Genomic DNA, 16,501 nt, shown 5'->3' on the forward strand with positions numbered 1-16,501 from the left:
CAGTTGTTAATAGAGCTTGTGACCTGGTTGTCAGCAGTCAGCAAGCATTAGGAATGTCATCATGCTGTCGGCATCCGTGCCGTCCCGAGGTGGATCACCTAGACGCCGCCATCTTACTTGGGCATTAGCCACACCCCCGGAAAACTCCTGACATCATAACTACTGACAGGAAAATACATTCTACTGGCTAGATCCAATTCTAAGTACAAGAATGTCTTCTAGAATGCAAAAGTCAAGTATTTTGCTGAGAAAATCTTTCCGGCCTCTCATATGAATCCTGCCATTTTTACACTCACAAAAAGGAGAGTCAGCCTCGAAATACCAATATGCTAATCATTTTGAGTCCACTCTGTTAGACTCTACACTAAGAGACTTAGAATTGCTTTCCACTTGTCTCATGAAGACCATTTATTCAATAGGAGTACGACTACAGGTGGATTTCAATCTCAATTATTTCCTCTAAACAATGGGGAATGTCTTGAGCTCATAGAGATAAGTAAACCATCAGAGCCACATCTGGCTCAGGTCGTATTTTGCGCTGGCTGTAGCACCAAGTGAGTTGTGACAGTGGTAATGCCCCGGTTACTTACCGGTAATCTTCATTACTCCGAGTATAGTCTTCCTCGCCACATGAGTTACAAAGTGAGCTTTAGCTCCACAACAGAACCCTCCAAAGCAAAAAGAAACCACCTCCCACCCCCTCCCAACATGGCCGACCAGTCCCACCTGACCTCTATAAGAGGCGGGCCGGCCCAACCAATCAGCCTGATCTACCAAGCAAACAATGAAGCCGATAGCCAGACAGGGAGGGGGGGAGGGAACTCATGTGGCGAGGAAGACTATACTCGGAGTAATGAAGATTACCGGTAAGTAACCGGGGCATTACCTCCTCGTTAGTCTTCCTCGCCCCCTGAGTTACAAAGTGAGCCAATACCCAAGCCAACAAGGCTTCATTGACCACCAGAACAACAACACCACATGGTGATGCAGAGAAACCAACCCAAGGTTGATGTAAAAACAACTGAAAAGAAAACAGGGACCACAGGAACCTGAAATCAAGACCTCCAGGAAAAGGAGGCCAACCAGGAGCCGCAGCTCCAGCACTCAGAAAAGGCCCCAGCGAAGTCCCCCCGGGACTGCTAGAGACCCACGTACCAGGCGGGGGACGACCACGCCGAAGACAGAAAAAACTCCACAGAGGAGACACCCACTAAGGGGGCCCAGGGGACAGAGCCATACCTCGCGGACCGACCCCGGGCCCCCGCCGGATCCACCGAACCCAGCGAAGCGTAGGGAAGGATGCCAGCCTGTGTAAGCCAAGGAGGAACGAGGGCTATCGGCCCGAACGAACCGGTCCCAAAAGGCAAAACACAGGCCCTCCCTTTGGGAAAGGAAAAAAACGTGCGGCTAAGAGAGCCAAAACAGCACGCCGAACAACCAGCCCGGACAAGGGAGTGGCCACGTAGGCCGGAAACAGCGGCAAAGATACCACCTGAGTCCGAGGCCCCAGGGAAGGGACCCCGGGAAGGACACGGGGGACATGCCGGAGGAGCAACCCCGTCCGGCAAAACCCGCAAGAAGGGCGGGTAGCGGAGGAACGACCCCCGCACGCCCCTCCGCCCAGCAGACACCATCGCCACCAGGGAAAACCACCCGAAAGGCGAGGAACCGCAGAGCCACCGAGGGCCGGGGCCCAAAAGGGCGGACCCCGAAGAGCTCGTAGAACGAGAGAGGGATCACGCCAATGTATTGCGATGTACATAGCGCATGCATCACCCACAGGCCTCCAGGCGCGTGCCACGGGGACCCGACCTGGAATACCCCTGTGAGATAACCCCAGCAGGATACAAGGCGAGAGTCAGGCCTCCCGCCGCAAGGGGCCCTAGTGGAGATTAAGCATTAGCCCAGAGATGCCGAGTGAACACGTGCGACGAGTAGGCACCGGCATGAGAATTCTCGAGTCCATGGAAGTACGTAAGCCCAAGACCCACCGAGGCGGGGAATTGAACCCAGGGCCAGGACCAATCTCAGCTACCGGGACTGCCGCCTCCAACCCCTGAGCTACACATCTCCACTAACATGGAACGCTCCACGAATCTTGTGTGTCCTCCTTGCGCAGGAGCCGTGCCAATCTACTCTGTATCCTTCCAAATATGTATACGAGCTGCCGAAGCGAGCACTGGAATGCCTGCGGGAACCCAGCAGCAAAGCCACAACCCCCGAGCCAGCAGCGTCCTCCGCTCCAGTACCAGGCCTGCACAAGGAGGCAGGCCAGCCGACAAGAGCCGGCTCAACACCGACGCCGAGAGCGGGGGACCCAACCCTGTACGGGAAGATCCGGGATCGGCCAGGAGGCTCGATTCGCCAGCACGGCCAAAGGAGAGGGAACCCGGGGTGGTGGACCCCGCCGGGAACCAAAAACAGGAACGCACCACGACTTGCGAGGCAACCCCGCGCGGGTGCCAGGCACCACACCACTGCAACGTACCCAAACAAGGCCATGCGCCGCCGAGCCGAGCGCCCATGAGCACCCCGGCCCTGCCCAAGCGCCTCCTGCCGAGGAACCGCGATCTCAGAGGGCACGGGGGAGATGCGTCCAGCAGACCGAAAGGCCACGCGAAAGACAGGTAACAAGGACCCGGAAGGAGGAGTATAACCCGGGCCGGAGGGCTGAGCCCCCCTCCGTGAACAGAAACCTCGGAGGCAGACCGAGCCGAGGCCCTAGGCGTCGAAACACCGCCGGGGCAGGGCGAGACCATGCAACGAAGGCCAGACCCGACTCCGTCGGACCCCGGGTGAAGACAGCCCGAAGGGCCAGGACCGGTGACACCCCCCCCAGGGCGTCCAACCCGGCGAAGACCCGGGGACCTAAGCACCGGCAAATGGAATGCCACACGAAAACGTGCAGGGGCCAAGCCAGTCACCACAACCAAGTGTATTAAAAGTGTCGCCGAAGCGAGCACAGCAAAAAAAAGACGGCCGGCCAGGAAGACATCCAGCAACTCCCGAAGCACGAGGTGCTGAGCGGCCGCCGGAGAACCCAACGACCTCAAAACGACCCGGCGCCAAAGGACGCCCCCCCTGAAAGAACCAGAGGGAAGACCCGGGACCAGGCACACGCCCCCCGAAGGAGGACAAGCCCGAGACGAGGACCGAAGGGACCACCGGACATAGGCCAGGAAGCCGACGGATGTGAGACACCGCCAGCCGTGAAGCCACATTCCCATGGGGGGGGGGAACAAACACGAGGCCGTGAGGAAGCACACGTCCAGACAGGGAACCCCCAAGACCCACACCCGGCGAAGAAGATCCACCAGGCGGGCCAGGAGCACAGCACCCCCCCCCTAGGGCCAGAACGCCAGCCCCACGGAAGTACCCGCAACCGCGAGCGGGAACCCCCACTTGCAGGCCTTAACAGGCGAGACACGGGAAGGAGCCGGGACCCCAACTCGTCGAGACGGTGGGACCCCGCGGAACATCCGCCAGACTAGCCAGCCCGGACAGCAAGCCCGACGCGCCCCAGACCCGGGATAGTCACGACCCAGGACGGTATGCAACGTAGGCAACCGCCCCGCCCACCCCCCCCCAGGGAACCCCCCGGAGGGAGAGGGCCGCAAGTCAGTATCCAGGGGGGAAAAAAAAAAAGGGAGCGGCGGAACCAGCACGAGACTGGCAACAGCCGAAACTCGGGCCTGGACCTTCACCGAAGCGCAATACGATACAAAAATCGCGCACAATACCCCAGCAAGGGTACAAGGCGGCAGTACGAAAGCCACTGTCCCCAAACACAACCAATGTCTTCGGGCAGTGCCATACACCACTATGGGTATCCAGGCGCTGATTAACAGAAGTTCGTTGTTACCCAACTCAAAGGAAAAAAATTCCTTGACCACAGATGGATGAAAGGCTGAGTGGACCAGTCGGTATACGAACCTGTGACTGCAGAAGCCGCAGCAATCCACAGTGCCATCAGCCTCCCTCCCCAAGGAGGAGACCAGGCAACCGAAGCCCCGTGGGGCCGACGCGGAGCGCCCTCCAAATCCCAGAGGAAATCCACAGTTCCCAGGGATTTCGAACCCAAGACCCGCCGAGGCAGGGAAACGAACCCAGGGCCTGGGCCAGTCCTCTGCCAGGGCCAGACTAGCCTCGCAGCCGAATGGGAAACCACGAGTGAAACACTCGAGACCGGCGCAACCAGACGGCCCAGCGAAGAAACGAGACCAAATCACAGGCCGTATGGTCGCCCGTAGAGGGAAGAGTACACTACCCCTCCACAACGCGTCGTATGCACACAGCCCGGAATTACCGGGCTAACACCAAAACACTGTGAAAATGTCCACCTTGGGACACCCCTACAGCATAGGCGGGATCCGAACCCCGGTCTGTGAGGGCTGACCGCACCAAAGGGCCAAGACCCACCAATGAGCTATAGCTCCGAAGTACACAGGGCCAGAACAGCCCGACCCCAGTATGTAAGTGTGGCCAGTAGCCAACGTCAGGACACATGCAGAAGCCAGAAAGGCACCTTGAGATGCCCGCCACCGTCAAGACCCACAGGGTCGACATACAAAAAGCAGTGCCCTGGGAACTGATAAATGTGACGTGTGGCGAAGATCACCCGTTCTGCCACTCGTGTGCACAACAGAGTCACTTCGATGAATGTCCCATGACGCAACTGGGGCATGGGGCTGTGGTCTACATTTAACCCATGCACGAGCGCACGCCATGCACACGAGCCGCGTCAGCGCTTCAATGGCATAATGCCCGAAGAACCTCAGTGGCCGCACCTGGCGGCAACCAAACCCCGCCCTCGAGAGGCGGGAGGTGGGAGGAGCACGCAGCCAACCCCAGCGCGGCAAACCGCCGCGACCCGTAGGGGCCAAAAATGAAGGGAGGCGGCAGCGCACCGCGCCGCGAAAAACCGAGCTGCCGGGGGAAGCCCCCGGACCCGGACCTCAGAGCCCCGAGGATCCCGCCGACCCAAAAGGTAGGACCGCCCCGAGTGGGGAACATCGAGCCGTCCCGTACCAGATGCACGGAAAGCTCCCTCCGCCAACCTTGACCGTAGCCGGAGTCGAACTCCGGCCTGTGAGGGCTCTGTGAAGGTCATGCTCGCACGCGCCTGTCGCCCCAGACTACTCGGCCAGCCTGTCGGCCGCTGCAGAAGCGCCGGTCGTACACAACAGTGTACCTGCGCACAGGCCCGTTTCAACCCTCTCGTGCGCTAACAGCTGCACCGGGAGAAGCAGAAAACAAACGTAGGCAGAGTAACAGCGTCCTCTGCCGATCCGAGTCCGCGCCCCTCCCCACCATCTTAGTGGGAATGGCGGCCATGGAACAGACAGAAAACATACTTATTAGAAGGGACCTGTGTCATGGGGCAGTCAGATGGAAGCATACACAACTCGCGGCCATTTAGCCGAGTGCATTTCCAGGCGGCCCAAGCCAGGACCGAGGTTCTGACAGACAAGGCGCAAACTCCTGACTATGCACCCCGAGTCCCACACCGGACTCGAACCTGGGTCCCCGGCAACAGCGGACCTCCTAGGCGTAGAGTCACCGCTGAGGAACCGGTAGTGACCATGGATGACTAGTCAGGAATACAAGAAACACCCTCTGAGGGGTGTGTCAACCACCCGCATGTAACCATATACAGGAGACTGCGCAGGGCCCAAGCGCCTTCCAAATGGCCAGGGCCCCACAGTAACGACCGGGGGGGCCACGGGAATGTACAACCACCCCACACCCCCGGCCGCCCCCCCCCCCCCCTGTAGACCCTTGGTACGCTACAGCAGCACCTAACCGGCCCCACAGGACCGGGGGAAGGAAGAGGGGGGGGGAATTTTTAGGCATAAGGCACCAGAGACCGCTAGAGCAGGTCCACAACCCTAAAACCCCAGGGCCAGCTCACGCCGGCCCATCCTACCTGAACAGCTCTCTGGAGAGAATCGTGCAGAACAAAAAAAACAGGCTGATTGGTTGGGCCGGCCCGCCTCTTATAGAGGTCAGGTGGGACTGGTCGGCCATGTTGGGAGGGGGTGGGAGGTGGTTTCTTTTTGCTTTGGAGGGTTCTGTTGTGGAGCTAAAGCTCACTTTGTAACTCATGTGGCGAGGAAGACTAACGAGGAGGTAATAGATGAGTTCCTTATGTGCACTGATACTAATGCCCCAGCAGTTTTAATCTTGCTTAATCTCACTGTGCCCTTCGACTTGGTAGACCATGAGCTGCTATTAAACCCTTTCTTGCCAGCAGGAATCCTATTGGTAGCCCTTCAATAGTTGAGAAGTTTCCTGCCTGACAGGGTCTCCAAGTGACGCTCCCACATAATCTCTCAGAACTCAGATTATTAACATGCAGTGCAACTCAAGGATTTTTGCCCTCCCTATTATTGTTTCATTGGTATATGGCCTCTTGGCAGCCCTGATTCAGTTGTTTGGGGTGCCGATGACAGACATATCATTATCTATGTCTTTGGAGATCCAGTTCAGAGTGTTTATGCATTACTTAACTGTCTGCAAGCGGTTGACTCCTGTATGTTCAAGCATCACATGAAACTTAACAGAACTAAAACTGAGATCTTGCTGCCTCTTTGCTAGCATCCTATTAGGGATATTTTACTCTGTAATCCTGTCTGGCTGGAAACCCTCTCCTGATAACTGTGTGAAGAGCACATTATCACCTTCAAATCAATTTAACTCGGTCACTTCGCATATGTTTTAACTCTGAATGCTTAAGAGGATTATCCATCTCTCTTCAATCTCCCACATGATCTAAATACTCAATGGTTTATATTCTTGTGCCCAAATCACTGCAAGGCAGTTTACTTTGAGTACCCTGCCAACGCACTATATTAACTTTAACTGGTCCAAAATTCTGCTGCTATTTTAGCTCTCACTTTCAAAGGATTCAACTCCACCTCTGCTTCTTTGGCCACCGGCCATTAGCTTCCAGTGAAGCAACGAGTGGCCTTCAAAGCTTTATGTTTGGTAGACAAGATTATTTTCAGCTCTAAATCTTTAGCATTATTAATACTTTTTTTTCAACAATCCTCACTGAAACCTGTGTTTCCCCCCCCGTCTTCGGAGCGGCAATTCCTAAAGTCTGTGGGGTCGTGCATGTTCTGTGCAATTACCAAACTTTGGAATGGCATGCTGATTTCCTTAAAATCCCAAAATGTGTTGTCGAAATTCAGGAAGGCTTTGAAGGCGCAGTCTTTTTATCTAGCTATCTCGTCTTTTTTTCTTTGGTAGAATAGCATCAGTGGTTCGTTTTAAGCGCCACGAAACCCCATGGTGGCTGCTGCACTTTAAAAGAGACTAAACATAAGCGTAAGGTCACTCACTATTATTATAACTCTTTTTCAAGCAATAATATTATATTTGTATTGAACAAAACTAATTATGCTGAGCCCAACATCAATAAGATCATTCTTACTAAGCGCTATACAAACTTTTGTGGACAAGCAAATTACTTTCACCCGGAAAATTGACTTTAAGCACCCTTCCTAGAGACCATGACCTGACAAAAAGCCTTTATGTTTTGCCCCAATTTCACAATGAACCTAAATTATAGGTTTTAACTGGTATACATATAATCTCATCAAATTACTGGATAGAATAAAATGCTTCGACTCAGCTTTCATCGGTGTTAGTGACCGTACACAGAATCAAAATAGTATTATCGTCTACAATTTGAAACACATTTGGTACATATATTTAACATCATAAAAACAATGTGTATGCCATAAATATAAGGACTATTGGTATTGCTCAGTATTTCTCATTAGTAGAAGTAGAGTTCTAAATTGACCTTCAATATCATATTTTAAGCCTGTGTATGTAAAGGTTGTAAATTGAAAGGAAGAGACTGGCTAAAATAGAATGTTAAAAGATTAAACAACATACCCTTTTTTGTTAGACTTGCCTTTTCAGCTGGTTTACCCCCAGACTTTTAGCTTTTTGGCCTCCTGTTTTGACCCTGTTTTTGTTGGTTTTACAACTCTGGCCACTTTACCACTGCTTTTTAGTGCTAAATGCATAAGCTCTCTGTGTAAATTGTTAGTATGGATTGCTGTTTCCATGATTGGCTTATTTGATTTACTACTAAGTCCTTAGTACAGTGCACTGTGTGTGCCCACTGCCTGTAATTCAAATGCTGCTAGTGAGCCTGCCGCACTGATTGTGCCATCCAGATAAGCAGCCATTCAAGGAGTTCTCAGACCTGCCACCGCAGTGTCTACATGAAGTCTCTAATGGCATGTCGACCTGGCAGGTGCACCGCCTTGCCAGGCCCTAACCTTCTCTTTTATTACATATGAGTCACCCCTAAGGTAGGCCCAAGGTACCTCTTTGGGCAGGGTGCTGTGTATGTTAAAGGTAGGACATGTACTTATGTGTGTGGCATGTCCTGGTAGTGAATTACAGTGTATTTAGTTGTTTACTATGGAAAGGCTATCTGTCCCATAGGATAGAATGGGAGTTTTGCTCATAACATCAGATAAGCATAACTTCCCATTGGGACGAGATAGGTGAAATGGCGTTTAGTGTTCATGGGCTCAGAATGTAAAAATGTATCTTTTAGTAAAGATGATTTTATGTTCAGTGTTTGAAAATACTACTTTTAGAAAGTAGGGGGTCTATTATAATAGCAGGCGGGCTTTGTTCACCTGCCATCGCCCAGGAAATGGGTCCGCCATCTAAGGGTGCGACGGTCCCACTTGGGCAATTAGGATGCACCTGCACACTGGTGGGCGCATCCTGCATTTTTTGCATTGCGGCGGGCGGTGCTGTCAGCAGCACCCGCCGCAATACAAAAAAGGCATATGCCCATTTGCATGCACAACGTGGCAGGCACCGTGCAGTGCCTGCCACATCGTTCATGCAAATGCAGGGGGGAACCAAAGGTACTCCCCATGTGTCTCTCCACCCTCAACATCCTGACGGCCGGGAACGGGCCCCCAACTGGGGAAACTGCATGCCTTTCCGTGACGGCAATGCTGCCACAGAAAGGCTTCTTCCCGCTGCCATCATAATATGGATGGCGGTGTCTAGCAGACATCGCCACCATATCATGCCCCTTTTCTGCCCGGTCACCTGTGTGTCCGGCGGAAAACTGACAAACAGTCTTTCCGTCTGCCGGGGCCCCCCGCCATACTAATATGGTGGGGGAAATGGCATGTGGGCGGAGGAGAATGTTGGGCGATGGCCACCACATTGTGGGCGGTGGTGATCCACCCGACATTCTAATAGACATCTAGGTATTTCCTTGTGTAGCCGTTCTGATGGGTTCATGGATTGACTGTCTGGCTTTGGAGTGACAGGGGCTTGGTTTGTGCATTCTTTTCAGACACACTGGGGGGGTCAAGGTGTGTCCTACCTTTACTGGATGAGTCAGGGCTGGACTGAATAGACCTGGCCTGCTTTTAGAGTAGTGGAAAGAGATATCCTTGCACCTGAATGGGCATGGTCTGCCTTGAACAATGCTGTCTCCACCTCATGCCAGGAATCTTGGCCAGAGAGGACAGAACGGGTTTGGACTATGCACAGGCACTCTCTGTCTGAACGAACAAAGGAATATTGAGTATAAGTATGAGGGCCCAGACACCAGAACTTTAGAACTCACTTGAATCAAAGAACCTGCGAAGAAGAAGAGCTGGAAGAGCTACAAGGACGAGTACTGCCCCTTTGCTGTGTTGTTGTGCTGTTGGATTGGCCTGCAGTTGCTGCTTCTGCATTGGGCAGTGATAGGAGTGGACTGAAAAGTCTTTACTTATGCTGAGTTTCACTGAGGACTTGAAGCAGAGCTTGCCTTTTGTTCTGAAGTCTCAGCGACAGCAAAGACTTCACCAACCTCTGGGTACCGCTTCTTGAACCGCTGTTTCAGTGGCCACAGAGAAGGGAAAAGCAACCGACTCCATCACCGACTCCGTTGCTGGCTCCGTGTCCTGAAGACACCGCAGAAAGCACCACCACCCTAGTCTCACTGATGACCATCGCCGCCGCCACAAAGCCAAAGCTTGCACCGTGACCTGTGGGCACCACACTTTGCACCACCTCGCTTCATTCCACTGCCCTGGTCTCGCCGACGCCGTTGCTGCCTGCTGACTTTGACACCCTTGACCACATTGTGGCTGGGCTCACCGCTCGTACTTTTAACGACACACTACCACGTTCTACATCGCAGTCTGGACTAACCAACGCCATCTACCCACAACCGGCTCAGTCACCTGCACAGTGATCTGTCAGCACCGCATCAAGCACCGCCTTCACTTAGCACCGCAGTCTTGGTCTCACTGACACAGCTGGCAACTGTAACCGAGCCGCTGCCTGCACCGTGCCTTGAGGGCACCACTCGCTGCACCAGTTCACTTTACAGCGCAACCACGATGGTTGCCGCAACCGGCTCTCACCAACATTTTGGCTGAAACGCAAAAGGTGCCGTTTTTGAGACTACCGACAACCCCAACCACATCTGACGGAACTGTTGGATTCTGTAGTTTTCAGTATCGCGGTAGCCCCGGACATAGGTACAGACTCGCAATTACTGTGTTTTTAATGGTATCTTAGTAAGTATATATTTTTAAGTACTGTATGTTGGATTCTCATCGTTTTGGTCTTGGTTTGGACATATAAAAATATTGGATATTTTTCTAAACTGGTGTGTGTCCGTTTGTAGTGTTTTCATGGTATTACTGTTGGGTATATGCAAATGCTTAACACACTGTCTCTGAGATAAGCCTGAATGTTCGTGCCAAGCTACCAAGGTGGTGAGTGATCAAGGGTTATTCTAGGAGTTTAACTTCCTTTTCCTGACTAGAAGAAAGGGTCCCTACTTGGACAAAGGTGCAACTAGAGACCCACACAGGTCCAAAAAGTGCTAGAAAACCATCGCACATACTTCTCTGTGAGACCAGCCCATTGGGCACTGCATGATTGCCCTACTGGTCAATCTGACCCTGATAGGAGATGGGTATATGCAGGTCAGAGGGAGCGGTGTTCCAGTAATTATCAAACCCCACCCCATGAGAGCATGGAAAGGGTTGGTTTGTGCTGTGACATACAAATGGTGTTAAGTAGTGTATAATTTCAAACATAGTATTTCAAGTGCTCTTCCGCTGCCTTATGTATGATGTTTTAAAGTATACAAAAAGTGAAGGATGGAATGCTTGAATTAATCTCTATACTGTTAATTACTCAGGCTGCATCCCAGTCCATTGTTATTTTGTACAACATGCCATCCCAGTTTGGACCCAGTTATATGCAAATCAGGCTTGACCCTGCTCAAACTGGAATAGTCCAGCCCGAACTGCCAAGCTAGGTCCTCCCTGAACAGGAGTACAAGCAAACAGGACTGGTTTTGTCCTAGTTATGTACTTATCAGCCGTTTATAGCTTGGTTCCAGTAATGGATTGCTATTGGCCTGAGCGATTGTCAGTGGCTTTTATTAATGTAAGCGTTCCATCCACCACCTTGTTCTTTTTGTAAATCAAGCCCTACGTGCAACAAGTACGCCCAGATTTGGGTTCAGGGCCTATTGAGACACTGTAACCAAGCTATGCCTAGATGCCAGAGCCCAAATAAGGGCAAAACCAGGATTTAGATATTACTTAACAAGGAAAAAGAATAAAGGAAGAGAAAGGCAAGCCAGAGAATAAATAAAAATGGAAGAGAGAAAGAATAGAGAACGGAAAAAGTTAAGCATCAGAAGGGAGGAACTGCAAGAACAAAGATTATTTGCAACTAAAAACACTTTCATTAAAAATGTGCAAAAGCCTACATTTAAATAACACATATACCACATGGAGAGCTTTGTAGTAGGTTATCATACTTAGATGTTCTTTGAGCAAGGTAGGTCTTTCCTCTGAGCTTTCTACTCATGACGGATTTTTCCTTTGCCCTTCTCTTACTCGCATAGGCTGGAGATTCATCCCTTAGATTCCTATATCTCTCTACATGAGAGATTACCTTGCCAAATATTTTGATATCTGCTGATTTATAGATGAGAATACTTTCCAACTTGACATGCAAAGGCTTTATGCTTATGCATTGATTCTCTCATCAGCACTTTTTAATGATTATCTCAACTCACACCTTATTGTACCTTATTCCATTTGAATTTAGATTAGGAAACTTCCTTTATGGAACACGCTTGTTGTATTGTTACAATGTTAACTGTTCTTATAACACATACTGTATTCTATTTTATAGTCAGATATTGATTATTGGATTACATTTTACTATTAATGCTTGTTAGAAATGGGATTTCCGGTTGGCTAAGGCTTGCGCCAAAGCCAGGCAGAAACCACCCCTCTAGTCAGGGCAAGGGAGTTACATGCTGAAGATAACCCCTGCTCACCCCCTTGGTAGCTTGGCACAAGCAGTCAGACCTATCCCAGAGGCAATGTGTAAAGCGTTTGTGCAACACACACACAGCAGCAACACACTAGGCACACCACAAAAGAAACTCCACACATGGTTATATAAAAAGTAGCCTTTTTATTGTCATAAACACATTAGAAACATAATTACACATTTACACTGAGCAATATTCACAGGGGATTATATACATGACTGGGCCAATCAGGCCACGGTCAGAACCATCACACAGATAATAAAACACAAGTAATGAAACAACCAGTAACTACTGGTATAATAATGACATTGGCATTATCACTAGCATAAACACATTATGCACTGTCATTGGACCTAAATATCATAGCATGACATTTACATTAGGCACCACATTAGCATTACCACATTATGCATGAATCACATTAGGCCCAAACACATTACGCCACCTCTGTAGGTATAAACATATTACACCTAAACCACATTAGTAGGGCACCTTAGGAACTACTAGCAGGGTGCAGACTGTACAGTGGAATTGCTAAACATAGCCAGGAATACACCATAGTACCACATTCAAACCAGGGCAAAAGCTGTAACCATCCTGTCTACTTACACCCAAGAAAGACACTGTAATCACCATATTGCACTGAGGCATACCATGGCATTTGCATTAGGCATAAAACACAATTATGCGTCAACCAGGTGTGCACCACAGTACACTCACCAGGTATCCAACCCTGACCGCAGGCCCACTGGCCTTACTCGGGGCTCCAGTGCCTCTTGTGCCAAAAATGTGAGTGTTCTCGGGGGGACCTTTCACAGGGCCCCCTGGCTGCTTCAGCCACAACCAAAAAGTGCGCAAATGCACTGGGGCATGGGGTGTACTCACCCCTCTTTTACTTAAAAATAACTGGCCGCCATGTTGTAGCTGCCCACTGCCAGGAAGGGCAACTGTAGAACCAGCACAGGCACTACGGGGCCCTCAGTACGACCACAAGGGGCGGGCACCGACTGAGCCCCACTCACCAGGCTCTCTGGAGGACTCTCTCTGTTTCCGGGGAGGAGTGGATTCCTTGCGTGATTGTGCGGTGCATCGGGAGACCAAGACAAACTCTGCTCTATCTCTCCCGCCCCCAGCGCTCAATCCCTAACCATATAAGCCCTTTGATAGTGCAGCTACCTTAATCACCCAGCGGGGCAGCTGCTGAAAGATAAACTCGGCCGTAACTGAGGCGGAGTCCTCTCCCAGGTTCCAACAGGATGTCTCCCCAAGCCCCACTCACCGGGGCTTCTCTTCTGGCTGCTTCTAAGGCACCCACGAGTCGCCGGCTCTCAAGCTGCCAGGCCCCACCTGCCACCTGACTTCCTGGCCACTGGGAGCAAAGTCTCCCGTGGCTCCAGACTTCCTTCCCTGGTCTCACAGGTCACCATAACGCGGGCTGCGCTCCCGCCAGCAGCTGGTACGGAGCGCAGTCTCTGAGGTCTTCGCATCCTTTGCTGGGCTGTGCTGTGATTGGCCACATACTAGGCCCGCCCACAAACAGGCAGCGGCCCTTGCCTGTCTTCCGGGTCGTGCAGCCGGGAGCGGCGCTTCTCCTCTCCGGGTGAATGCGGGGTGGGCTCCAGCTCCTCCTTAACACACGGGGGATCCCCACATCGGGGGCTCCCTCGGAATGCACCAATGCAGGGTGGGCATCCTCCGAAAACAGCTAATAGCAGGGTGGACACCTGCTCTTACACATAAAGCATTAAGCGGCAACGCGGGTGGGCACCCGCTTCTTTAAAAATGCATAACGCGGAGTAGGATCCCGCGAAGTACAGGCCAAATGCGGGGTGGGCACCCGCTCTTCCCATGCACTGTGGAGGAATCCCCCCAGCTTAGCGCTGCATAGCCCACGCGCTCCTCTCTCCTGGGGATTAAAAATCAATGCGCTCACAAGGCGCTAGGAGTAAGCAAAAGTCCTGGATCTCAAGAAAAACAAAAGGTCCAAGCAGAAAAGTTCTTCCAGGTCTATGGGGCATAGCTGGGCCCAGGGAGGCCAGCACACAGGGCCCTCCTACAGGGAGGTAAGCCTACATGGCAGTTCCTCCTGGGCCCCAGCAGCAGCAAGCCCCCTGCATAGAACAGCCTTCCCAAACATGGGGTCACAGCCCCTGCATTTATACACATATTCCTCTTTGTCTACACAGCCCAGGGCTTAGGGGAACATGTTGCAACTGGTTCTGGATCACTCTGTTTACCAGGCTCCTCTTCCCTATTGTTAGGTGGAGGCTCGTCATCAGACACACCACAGGGGGGCAGAGCCACCAATTCACTAAGGCATGCACCATCCCTTTTCAGGGACCAGGGATTTCTCCTCCCACCACTCCAAATGTAGATGTCCCATTCAGCCTAGCGCTGACTCACCCTGCGCCTCCTGGAGCCACACACACCTCACCAGCCCCTGTCACTCAAAAGCCAGACATGCAATTCACTTCAGGCAGGCAGACACATAGCACACAGAAATGACAACTTCTAAAAGTGGCATTTCGAAAATAGTTATAATAAGTCTGCGCACACCATTGCATAGCAATAATTATCACTATTCCAAACATACCAAACTTGACCATGCTGCGCCTCTCATCCTATGAATTATCACTGACACACACTGATCAGGGAATCCCCAATGTATTCCTATGGGAGGGCAGGCCAACCTTACCAAAGTACCACAGAGAGCGCACGCCCTTTACACTAGACCACAGTGCTAAAGTGCTCAGAGGCCTAAAAGCACCAACACCAGGTTATAGAAAAAGGCTAGGAGAATGCAAAAAAAAGGCGGGTTGAACCTGCCAAAAGGGGCCAAGTCCAACAGCGCTGATACTCAAAAGATTAGTTTTTACTCAATAAAAAATCAAATCTTAAAATTAATTGAAATAAACCTCTTAACTCACACAAATTCTTTTTATTGACTGTACTAAAAGTCATTTAGAGATTTTTGTTTCATTGGATTGATGTAGATGTTTGCCCCTTTTTGTTTCTCCTTGACGATGAACAAAGGTACCAAGAAAAACACATTTTTTTTGCGATTTCTTGATATTCCTTAATTGCGAATTCGCAAATTGCGAATTTGCAATTAAGGAATACTTTCCCAATATTTTCTATGGGCCAGGAGGCCCATAGGAAGGAATGGGAATCATTTCTCAATTTGAGAATTCGCAATTTGCTAATCGCAAATTGAGAATAATTTCAAGGGTGCAGGGGTGTCCAAAGTACACCCTGTTGCACCCCTGAAATAAGCTTAGGTGCACATGTGGTGCACATACATGCCCTAAGGGCATGTATGTGCAAGATTTGCTATTCCTTAAATAAAATCGCAAAATAAGGAATAGCAAATTTTGCAATTCCTTATTTTGCATTGGATTTTCCTTCATACAAATCATTTTGCAAATTCCCATTCGCAAAGGCCGAAATTCAGCGAATTTCGGCCTTTGCGAATGCGAATTTCAATGATACATATGGCCCTTACCCCCAGATTCATCATGCTCCTCTTTTGCGAGTCCTTAATAGCGATTATTAAGAAATCACTTTTAAAGACTCGCAAAACGGGATGCATGTAAAAATCGCAAAATTCATAGCGATTTCTACATCTTCCTTATTTGCGATTCGCTAATTGCTAATCGCAAATAAGGATTGACTCCCCATTCATTCCTATGGGCCTAGAGGCCCATAGGAATGAATGGGGAGTCATTCCATATTTGCCATTAGCAATTTGCTAATCGCAAATAAGGATACGATTTCAAGGGTGCCAGGGGTGTCCAAAGGACACCCTGTAGCACCCCTGAAATGTAAATGTAGACTGATGTTGCGCACACACATGTCCATGTGTGTGTGTAACATACAACTTAGAAAAATGCACTAAAGTGCATTTTTCAAAGTTTTCGCTATTTACCACAAAGTCAGACTTCTCTGTAAATAGCGGCCAAAAATAGCGATTTCGCAATTCAGAAATAGTTCATGAATTGCATTTAAGGAGTCTCAAATAGAGATTCCTTAAATGCAATTCCTCGCAATTTAGCAATTTCGCAATTTGCGATTTTTGCATTTGGGATGATGAATCCCAAATGCAAAAATTGCGATCGCAAAGGGCCAGATTCTCAGAATCTGGCCCTTTGC

The 16,501-nt window shown here is 50.6% G+C and overlaps 1 non-coding gene across 1 annotated transcript; it reads right to left on the reverse strand.

Annotated features, from left to right (window-relative positions):
• Window positions 1–2,073: 2,073 nt before the first annotated feature.
• LOC147663680 (U6 spliceosomal RNA) lies at window positions 2,074–2,180 on the reverse strand. The gene has a single exon (XR_015305257.1). It is a non-coding gene; the product is annotated as a U6 spliceosomal RNA (small nuclear RNA).
• Between the last annotated feature and the right edge of the window lie 14,321 nt (window positions 2,181–16,501).

The sequence above is a fragment of the Lissotriton vulgaris genome, unplaced genomic scaffold (assembly GCF_964263255.1).
Source record: "Lissotriton vulgaris unplaced genomic scaffold, aLisVul1.2 SCAFFOLD_412, whole genome shotgun sequence".
Lineage (NCBI taxonomy): Eukaryota > Metazoa > Chordata > Amphibia > Caudata > Salamandridae > Lissotriton > Lissotriton vulgaris.